The 11,456-nt window shown below is 39.9% G+C and overlaps 1 protein-coding gene across 1 annotated transcript in view; it reads left to right on the top strand.

Annotated features, from left to right (window-relative positions):
• Nucleotides 1–11,456, top strand: part of LOC146676579 (uncharacterized) — an 86,331-nt gene that overhangs the window by 48,637 nt on the left and 26,238 nt on the right. The gene's annotated exons all lie outside the window — the stretch shown is intronic.

Here is an 11,456-nt window from a genome sequence, read left to right as displayed (position 1 = left end):
GGAAATATAACAGAAACTCTTTCAGTGTTATTCATTAATAAATGAACAGATAAACTGTGAAGAAGAAAAAAACTGAGATTTAAAGGAGAGAGTGAGAAACTTGATCATCCATCCTCATAATACATGTTTCTCAGTATCTGCTGTGACCATACTGCAGTAATAACTACAAGTCTACATTTCTGTGACTGTTGATCAATCACAGCAGGAATCTGAGCTCATCTCTGCACACAGAGCAGCTTCAGCTCTGGGATAAACTGCTCGCTTCACGTCCTTCTCAGCTCACAGACACTCATCCTGATATTTTCCTTTAACATTTGATGGTATAATTCATCTGAGTTTACACTTTATCTGCATAAATACAGAAAAACAGACCCAAACACCAGAAACCATCAGTTTCACCATGTAGAATATATTGTTGTTTCCTTGCTTTTAATTCAGAGAAAAACTCTGATTTGGATTTTCTCTGTTCTCTTTGCCACAGCCCATCCCAGCAGCAGCTGAAGCAGCTGACTGTCACAACACTGAATAACACTTTAGGAGGAATTTCAGAGGTCAGTAAATCTCCAGTTTCAACATCAGTTAATTAATCATAGTTCATCATAAATGTTAACCTGGCTGGCACACATGTTAATGTTAGCCATTTAAATATTAGCAGTTAGCTGAGGCCACAAGAAGAAGAGGCCCTAGAAGAACAATGGATGATAAGATTAGATTTTCAAGACTAGGCAGAGACGTGTTTTCCTTTACTGTCTCTTACAGAGGAGGGAGCAGATACCAGACGAGGTCACGGAGGTACGGGGAGGATTCGCAGCAGACAGCAAGACTGCCACGTCCATGCGAGAGAGCGATGGCTACGATAATCTCTGTTTTTGTCTCCCTATATAATGTTGTACAGCCCATTTGAGGGTTAACACAATCATCAGTCCTTCTACTTAAGTATGTTTGACACTTTGTTTACGCCTAAATTAACTTTACTGTTAACGAGTTTTCATGTTTCTGTAATCCACCAGTGTGCTCATGCTTTTTTAAGTGAAAACATATTTTTAATGATCAAATATAATTATGTTTGTTATTTGTGGATTTTAAAAGTCCTTGACAGAGACAGATGATGATCATTATCCTGCACTGTGGTCTCAGGTTTGGTCGAGCTAGCACAAAGAATGGCTATGTTGAACTTCCTCCTGGGATCTACACTAAGAAGTGAGTCCAACATTAGCAGGGTCTCTTTCCTTTATCTGATTCACTTTAGCATTCACAGTCACGTGAAGCTTGTTATTAACTCGATAAGTCAACCCAGGGTTTCAGCTGAACGCTCACATGAAACACATGGTGTTGGCAGCATCTGATCAATCATATTCATGGAGACGTGTATCAGCAACAGAGCAGCTGAGTTTGCAGAAGGAAGTCAAACTAAACCACAGGAACAATATGAAGAGATTACACACATAATAAAATACTAGCAGTAACACAGCTGCTGCAGACAAATCAGTCGTGTGATCGTGTGTGAGAGGAGAAGGACTGTAAAGGAGTTTGGTGTTAAAAGCTCTGTATGAATGTGGGAGACTTTGAAGGGCTTTAAAAAGGCCAATATAAAATAAAAGGCAGCAAAATTGCTGAGTGTGAAAGTCACCAGACTTATCAGACCTCTGTGATTAAGACCTGTAAGAACACCTATTTGTACTTGTTGGCATTATATCAAACACACACGTATATTAAGCCTTTGTTTGAACTCTGGTTGAATTTGTTACTTTCAGACTGTGAAACATCACAGAGGCTGCAGCTGCAGATCTTTTATTCACCTGGAAATTTACTTTAAATGTTAGATGGAAAATGTATTGCTCAGTTTAACCAAAGTAAGAACAAGAATCCATAAACCTTCATAAAGACAAACATCTCCCAGAACATTGAGCTGCTGAAGTGTCACTGAAGGGAAAAACTATTTGTCCTCCTCCATCCAGCAACACCTGAAACACCTGAGTGGAAGCTCCTCCCTACACTGTGTTTGAAGCAAAGCACAAAGGAGACACCTGCTGGAGCAGCTGGAGTCCTACAGACACTCAGCCTCTTCACTACACAAACACCTCCTACAACATCCACTCTTTCCACTCTGACTGCTGTGTTTGTGGAAACACTCCAACACACACCGCTTCACACACCAACATAGAAATGTGTGAAAAAGAGCTGAGCTGATATTAAACATGAGGATTTATTCAAAAACACAGAGTCAGGAACAACATCTAGACACAGATTACCTCTCAGCAGCAGAAGAACAGCCTTTAAAGTCTATATCAAAATCCTTCGACTTGTTGCTCTTTAAGGAAACACAGCTGGGTTCAGGTCCAGGAGATTCTGGCCTCTTATTGATCCTAAAAGAAAAACAATAAATGTCACAGCTTCATGAGACAGGAAGGAAAAACTGGAAATATTAAATTAAAGACATGATGAACAATCTCATAAAAATAATGTACTTACTCTTTGTCACATAACAGTCTTTTGTTAAAGTTTTCAATAATATCCTTCGAGTCGTTGCTCTTTAAGGAAACACAGCTGGGTTCAGGTCCAGGTTCTGGATTAGTTTCAGGGTTATGTCCAGCTGAGCCTGGTACGCCCCACAGCTCTGGGCTTTAAAACAACACACACAGAGGTATGAGTGTGAATAATGATGGAGCAGTGATGTGAGTGCTGAGCTGTGACATGGAGAAGAGTCATGGACAGTTAGAGATGGTCATCTCACCTCTGAGCTTTGGTCTGGCTCTCATGTTCCCCACACAGAGTGCTTTTAGAGGGAGGGACTCCCTCCTCTCTGTCCTCACACTGATCCATGCTGCTCAATTCACATCAGCTCACACACACTTTCTACCTTCACCTGCAGAGGAAACACAAATCATTCATGTGCACATAAACCAAAATCCTCCTTTCCATCATGTGTGCTGTCCAAATATCAGCTGAATGCAGTCAGACAGCAGTGTGAGGCACAGGAAGCTGCCATCAGCTGCTCTACTTCTACTATCAGTCCACTAGATGGAGCCATGAAGCACACATGATGCATTCACTGACACACACTGATTCACTGTGACTGGAAGTTTAAGTACATTAAGCCTCCACTCATCTACATTGTGCTTACAACCCACTGCCCCCCATCTCCCACCCCCATCAACCTCCTGGGGCCAGGAATGACTGGAACTGAATTGGAAACGGGCGTAATCAAACATAAATCTGTTATTCTTATCCATAGGTGTTAAACTCTGGCCCGCGGGCCAAATTTGGCCCGCAGCCTAATTACATTTGGCCCGCGAAGCCAATACTAAATTATTATTAGAGCTGGCCTACTGGTATTATACAGCTAATATATATATTGTTTAGTATTAAGCTTTGCTTGTTCCATATTCAGTTTTTCAGCAAAACTTGTTTGAGTCCATAAGAAAAGATTCATTCTTAAATCTGGAGGAAGATTTTTTTTTTCAGTAAATATTAACGTTAGCCCGCGACCTTGTTCCAGTTTTGAATTTTGGCCCACTGTGTATTTGAGTTTGACACCCCTGTTCTTATCCAACCTGTCTGCCTGGACACAGTTTGCTGACCGATCATGGAGCCTGTGATTCGCTTGGACAACAACTTCATGAATGTGGAAATGAAACTGAGTGTCAGCTGAGTGTCGAGCAGAAGAGGAATCAGAGAAAAGTGACAGAGCTGCTGACTTTACAAAGAAAACTAAAACCATGTTGAAGAGATTAAACAGATAATACAAGCTAACAACAACACAGCTGCTGCTGCAGACAAAACACATGTATGAGTGTGTGACAGGAAAAGCACTGAACAGAAGTTTACTATTGAAAATGCAGCATGTTGTAAAAAGTTTGGTCAGTGAGACTGAAAAATGGCTGCATGAGTTACTATTGTGAACAAACCCCTATAAGAACCCTGATTTTACCTGAATAAGATCAAATCCTGATACGTAGTGCAGACCTTGGTAAGAGATACGGTCCAACTGGAATATAAACCTTTGGTGTGTTTAATCCAGTCAGTCTCTGAGTAACTGCACTCCTCTGCTTTCTGTTGGAAGAGACAAAAGTTTGTAGCACGATCCTTTTCCTCAGAGGCCTGTGTTGAATTTATATTACATCTAAGATAAAAAATAATTCACAAAGTCTGCTCTGTCCTCCTGTCCTCCCTGCAGTCTCTGTGAGCTCCGCAGAGTGATTATAAAGACCCGGAGCTCAGAGTTTCTCCAACACCGTGGTCAAGTGTGAGCCACGCCCGCCACCCGTTATCTGCCAAACTTGAGCTTCAACGCTAAGTTTTACGGTAGTGCTGCTTCTTATCCCTTTTTGCTGATCACACACATAACAACACACATGATTTTCAGGAAGTTAACAGAAATAAAGCCACAGTGTCATTTGTTTTTCACTCAAGTTGTCTTTTCTTCTTAATTTTTCTGGTAATGCTTCTTCATTCATGATTCATTCAAATCTAAAATAACTTCAAAAAATGTAAAATATTTCTGAAAATCATCTTTTATAGTTGAAATTCAGTTGTCATTTGGCTCAGCTGCTCTTTCATGCATCCATAGTTTCACCTCAAACTGCTGCTTGAGACACGAGAAATTAAAGAACAACTCTGTTCAAACGGAGAAACTTTGAAGGAACTCAATAATGTCATTTAAATGGTTTCAGGTAGGTGTATGAAGGTTCTGTATTCAATCATATATGATAGTTGACATGAAATTCTGAATTCATCTTCTTGGACACCCACACTGCATAATTCTGTAGAAATGAAATTAGTCGTTTCTAATCAATTACAACATCAAATATCATAACATTGCATCAAAATGCGTAAAAATGATTCTTGATAGCTGACCTTAAAGTCTCTGTGCATTCTTCCTCTGGGTTACCTTCTTTATATATTTGCAGTTTAACCACCAAAAGCTGCAAGGTTTCAGAGAAATAAAAGGAGCGTTCTACTCAAATTTAATAAGATTCATTTAATAAACAATAGAAAAAAAACTTTGACAGTTAAATTCTTAACAAACTCCTCTTCTGTCTGTAGCTCAGGAGTTAGAGCAGGGGCCCGTTCTTCGTACGTCACTTACTACATCCAAGACCAAATCATCGCGCTAACCGTGAGCTCGCTAATCCGGTTCTCCGAACACACCTGCTGTTGACGATTAGTACAGCTGGATGAAGTAATGTGAGATCACTGGGTGGCTTAACAGGGGCTACGCATCGATAGTAGAAACATTGATCGGCAACCCTCTGATTGGTCGGCGAAAATGTCGAAGGAGCGCGCTCGGTATTTTTCGGCAGCAGAGCAAGAACTCTTGAGTGAGGGATTTCAGGAGTTTCAGAGTTTAATCAGAATGCAAGGGAACACTGCAAAGGCTGCAAAAGCAAGGAGAGAGGGCTGGCAGAAAGTTGCTGACAAATTAAACTCGTAAGTAATTTCATATCACACTATATTATCCAATATTATATTACATTATATTATATTATGTTATATTATATCCCCTTTCACATTAGAGCCACAACAGGACCCACTAGAACATGGGAACAAGTAAAAGTGAAATATAAGAATATTCTACAGAATGGTAATATTTATCACTTATATTGCTTTTCGTCTCTTGGAAAGAGACCCTGGAATACTCTGTTTGTTTGTTTATAACAGCAACCAAGAAAAGGGCAGAGCAAAAAAAGACAGGTGGTGGTCCTGCACCCCCTCGTCAACAAGTTGGTTAAGTGAATAATACCCTCACGGGAAAATCGATATCTCTCTATGAGCACACTGTCGCGCTGAGCTAAAGGATCCTGTCTGTCCCGCAATATACGCTGAATTCTGAGGACTCTCCTTATCAATCTTGCACCTTCCGCAATGGGTGGCTCGCGTAAACGGACAGGACATGGCTGCGACAGGCTTCCCAAATCCACCTTCGCTTTTATAGCCGTGGTCTCCCATCTTGATTACACGAAGTAATTTACAATTGCTACTCTGAAATATGAATTACATCTGTAATAATCACATACATGTAATAGAATGTTAATAGTACATTTCCCTTTTTTAGGAAATGACCTGTATGTATCTGTGTGACATCAATAAAAGGATCAAGTGCTGCATTATCTTTAGTTACATTGATGTTATTTATTTATGGTGAAACAGTGGTGAAATATCGCTGTTGCTTTCGTATAAATGAAGCGGACATACCTGCGTGGCCGCGATCTAATCCTGTTTACATAAAGTAAACCTGCTCCCGAGCAGGTTTACGCTTACGGCTCTGTTGCTACGACAGCAAGTCCCGGATGAGCTTCGGGGAACCGAACGATCCAAGATCACGCGAAATCGTCAACAATCAAATCCAGCTAACTTACTTAGCGAGGTACGAAGAACAGGCCCCTGGTCACGAAGTAACTGGAAGGTTGGTTGTTTGATACGAGATACTAACCCCAAGATAGAAAACTCTTCTGCACAGGAAAAGTCCTTGAATGAGTCATTTGTATGAAGCACTTTGAATGCTCAGAGTAGAAAAGCACCATATCAGAACCAGCCTCACCCACTTGTGATGGGTGGGTGGCTGTGGCTCAGGTGGTAGAGCAGATCAGCTGCTGATTGGAAGGTTGGTGGCTCGAACCTTGGCTTCCCCAGCCTGCATGCCAAATATCCTTGGGCAAGATACTAACCCCAAGTTGCCCTCTGATGATTAGTTTGCACTTGTGTTTAGAAGTGCTTGTGTGAATGAGGCCTGTTGTATAGAGCACTTTGAGAACTCCAGGAGAGTAGAAAAGCACTATATAAGAATCAGTCCATTTACTACATGTCCGCAAAGTTTCATCTCCAACCACTGCAATATTATTTGTTAGGATCGCTGTTCTCTCCGGGTACTCCGGCTTCCTCCCACCGTCCAAAGACATGCAGCTTGTGGGGATATTTAGTTGGATAATCCAAATTGCCACTAGGTGTGAATGTGTGAGTGAATGTGAGTGCGAATCGTTGTCTATCCCTGTGTGTTGGCCCTGCGACAGACTGGCAACCTGTCCAGGGTGTACCCCGCCTCTCGCCCTATGACAGCTGGGATAGGCTCCAGCGCCCCCGCGACCCTGAAAAGGAGAAGCGGAAGCTGATGGAGGATTGCTGTTTTTTTCCTCAGGGTTTTGTGATGCCTTTTTGTTTTCGAGAGTCTTTTGTGTTTTAGTTTGGATCTTTGTATATAAGGATGGTTAATAGTTTGCTTTAGGATTTACTATATCCCATGTACCCTGTTTTCATATTGTAGTTTGTCTTCTTGGTTTTGTAACACTAAATATCTGCTTTTGTGATCCCTTTCTGTACTTCAGTTATGTCCCTTTGTCTGTCTTGTCTCTCTGTTTGTCTGTCATTGTCTGATTTCCCCATCTGTCATGTTTCCCATTCACTTATATTTTCCTTTCTGTTTTCTACATGTCTGCGTATGTCTCTGTGTATCATTTCCTCTTTTTTTATCGTCTTATGTCTTGTGAACTTAGCTTTGAGTTTTACTTCCCCCATTTGGTTAATGATTTGTTCCCATCAGTGTCTCAGTCTCGTCTGCATTTATCTATCTCATGTTCCCCTGTCCAGTCTGTTCTCCTCTATGTAATTTAAGCCTTGTGCTCCATGTTTTCCTGTTTTTTTGTTTTAACTGTTGCTTCCTGTGACTATTGTAGTTTTCTCCTGCATCATGTCTCTCACCCGTTGCCTCTCGTCTCATTATCCAGTGTGTATTTATTGTCCCCGTCTTCTTGTGTACATTGTGCTTTCCTTGCTCTGTGTTCCCATGGTTTTGGGGGCGGTGGTGTGGGATTGATTAAGGAAATGGTTGGGTTAATAGGAATGACCAAAATGAGAAAAATAAATCGATCTTCAATAAGAGAAAGGATTATTCTAAGAAGGAATATTTTTGATGGATCAGAATTATATAATGAAATATGAACAAAATCTTTTGTTGATCATTGTTTATTAACTGAACCTTGTTGAATTTGAGTAGAACTGTTTTTTAATTTGGCAGAAACACGGCAGCAGTTTGAAATGAAACTATCCAGGCTGTAGAGTAGACGAGCAAAATCAAGAATCCACTGAGATTTTCATGACAATAACTAAGAAGGATTTCTTAAATGAATTGTTGATACGCTGTTATAATAATCCACTGAGCTTATTGAATTTGGGGAGAAATGTCCTTTAATGTGCAATCACACAGTGGGCTGAGATGAAACTGCACACAGTGTGGGTGTCCCAGAAGAGAAATCAGTTAGAAATTTAGTGTCAGCTAGTAAGCAAGAATTTAAAAAATATTTTTACAGATATCAAATTTGTTCTGTTATATAAACCTGTAACTTATACTAGTCAGGTGGATCATCAACGATCATCAATCAGTGCAGTACCAGCAAAATTCAGACAGACACACAAACACACACATGCACAATTTTACTGTCTTAACACAGTATCATAAATCTAATTAGAATATGCTATAGTCCTTTAAATACCAATTTAAATATATTTCAAAAATATATTACAGCTTTTTTCAGTCTGTTGAACAAAAATCCCCAAAGAAGAAGAAGCACTACCATAAAACTTTGTGTAAAAGTGCAAGAAAGTTTAAGAGGCTTACAAATGACGGCTCACATAACTGCGGTGTTACAAGTCAACCTCGTTCATATCTGTCATCATGAACAATGCTATGGTTTGTGCTGGAGCCAAGCTGCACACAGCTGATATTATCAGAAAAAAATACATACTGATTCGATTACCTTCACACGCAGATTCACACAAAGACGACCAGCTGCATCAGCGAAGTTTAGAAGACAGACAGTGAAACTTAAAAAAGGAAACAGACAGATTTGTGGGAATGCTGGGGCTGGGGAACATTAGTAATTAGAAACACAAAATGTTTCTAAGCATTTGTAAATGTTTGTTGGAGGGTTTAGAGGAGCTGAATCATTTTGTGTGAAAGTTAAAGTCAAACACACTCTTAGTAGAGAGAGACTGTGTCTGCAGATCAAACAGGTCTCACTGTGATGTCCCTTTAGTCAGACTCTGTCTCTGCTACATTAATGACTGAAAGTTGTCACGTTCTTATTTAGTTAATACTCTTTAAACCAGGTGTACACTTTTAGTTTAATACATTATAGATTCTCTGATGAAGAAATACGGTATATATATGTAACCTGATGAAGCGGTATCTAAAATGTTTTTATGTTTGACATACCAAGACTGTTTCACACTGCAGGAGTTGCAGATGATAAAACAAAGACTGTAAAGCTAAGCAGCTTGTTTGCTGTTTATCACTGCCTGTCCATTAGTCAAATTAATATTACTTTCATCAAAAATAATTTCCCGTCTGTATTTGGTCTTCCTCCATAGTCACCATAGTCACATCATTGTGTTTTGTTGATGTTTCCCCTCCTTGTGATTCATTCAGTGTCCCCATGTCTGTTTCGCCCCCGGTCCCTGTGTGTCGAGCCGTGTCTCTTAGTTTGTGTCCTGTTTTATTTGGAAAGTCTCGTGTCCTGTGTTCAGTGTGTTCAGTTTTGCTTTCTCCTGTCTCATCACATCTAATTTGTCCCTGCTGTGTCCTCATGTGTTTCCATTTCCCTTATCATCCCTTTGTGTATATATTGTGTGACTTTCCTTTTGTTCATTGTCAGGTTGTCTGTTTATTATGCGTTATGTGTCGGGGGCTGGATCTGTGACCCAGTATTTTGAGTTGTGTGTTTTTGGAGGTCTTATATTATATTGAATATATGCTTAGTTCTTGTGTTGCCATTATTAGTTAGGATTTAGTTGGGTGTTATTCTAGCTTAGGTTTCCATCTTACACCTTAAAGGTCGTTCCCTGAAAATATCGTCTGACATTAAAGTGGTCTGTGGTGCAAAAAGGTTGGGGACTCCTGCTGTACAGTACAGAATGCGTTTAGCTTGTCGAATTTACATAAATCTTCGATCGCTAGCAGTGTAACTCTGAAGTGCTGCACTGTATGTTTGTAAGTTTTCTCCCAAACAAACACAACAATGCCGACGAAACGTTTTGCACCCTCAAATGCACCTTTAGGTTTCATTCCATAATACTGGACTTATGTTTCTACGAAGGTTTGAACTCTAAGAGTGTTTAACATGATAGTGATTTATTGATTCTAACCCTAAATCTATCCAGTAATGTCTGCACATATTTTCAGTACTGATTTTAAAGTGTTTTAATCCTTCTGTCACTCAGGGAACCCAATAAGGATTCAAATACTTCAAAAGTCAACCAATGACATTGATGTGTAAGACTATTTAATAATTATTTATTGTTTATATTTCATTTATTCATTCATTCTTTGCACTGTGATTTAACCCATCTTTGTGTAAAGCAGGGGTGTCAAACTCCAGGCCTTGAGAGCCAGCGTCCTGAAGCTTTGAAATGTATCTCTGCTGCAACACACCTGAATAAAATTATTAGGTCATTAGCATGACTCTACCCTACTCAAGTAAATTTAAATAAATGTAAGTACATACCACCAGGTAGCTCCACTCGTACCCAGTGTAACGGGAAGTGAGAGGGTTAGGTTTTGGCGCTTTGAATGTTCAGTTGTGTGATGCAGCGATTAACGTTTGAGTCAAATATTGGGCTCCCTCGTGTCTTCCCTACATTCCTCCACAATGTCCGTTTTTGCAAAAATTTACTTCTAGAAGTACTTTTATTGCACGATGTTCATTCACTCATGAGCTGCTGCAACATGAATCAAATGGCTGAACTGCCACCTTGGCGTGCAGTCAAGTTCTACAGTCTGCTAATGATCTAATAATAAGTATTAATATTCCTCACTCACCTTACTAAATGTTTGTGAACACAGCCAGAAACATTTGCATCACAAACACAGACTAGTGTTTATTAGCAGAAGCTTTTGGGTGGTTGCTCTCAAACCTGTGTACAAGTTGAAGCATTAATGGTCCCTTCACTGATTTCCAGGTATCCAATGTCAGGGCTAACAGATGGATTCAGACGCAGGCAGCGTTCTGGCAAGCAAAGGGTTGACAATTTATGAACACAGAAGGGAAACCACAGTGATGTTTCTCTGCTCCTCACAGAGAGGTGATGGAGACGATTCCTGAGGTCCAGCAGACGTCAGATTATCAGTGATGGTGAGAAACTGAGATGCAATAACAATGCATTGTGCTAGTATGCATTTTCTCTTTGATCAATAATTGATGTATTCATTTTGATCAGTGTCACATTTTTCCTGCTTTTTCAAGTTTCCTCCTGGATCATTGTATTAGCTGCAGTATTGGTGATGATGGTGTTTGTCAGTGTTGCTGCTCTGCAGTAGGCTACTCTTTAAAGAAAAAGACCAGATAACTTTCATTTTTCATTTCTTGTCATTTTTTTCTACACCAAAATCTATCCAATAATATCTGCATAACATTTTCTACTTGTGATTTAGTTATTAATTCTTTGCTTCATGATTCAATCGGTCT

Source organism: Rhamphochromis longiceps, linkage group LG3 (genome assembly GCF_057381845.1).
Source record: "Rhamphochromis longiceps isolate RC_006_pf linkage group LG3, R_longiceps_female_GT1.1, whole genome shotgun sequence".
NCBI classification, from domain to species: Eukaryota; Metazoa; Chordata; class Actinopteri; order Cichliformes; family Cichlidae; genus Rhamphochromis; species Rhamphochromis longiceps.
This window is presented reverse-complemented; position numbering and strand designations above follow the sequence as displayed.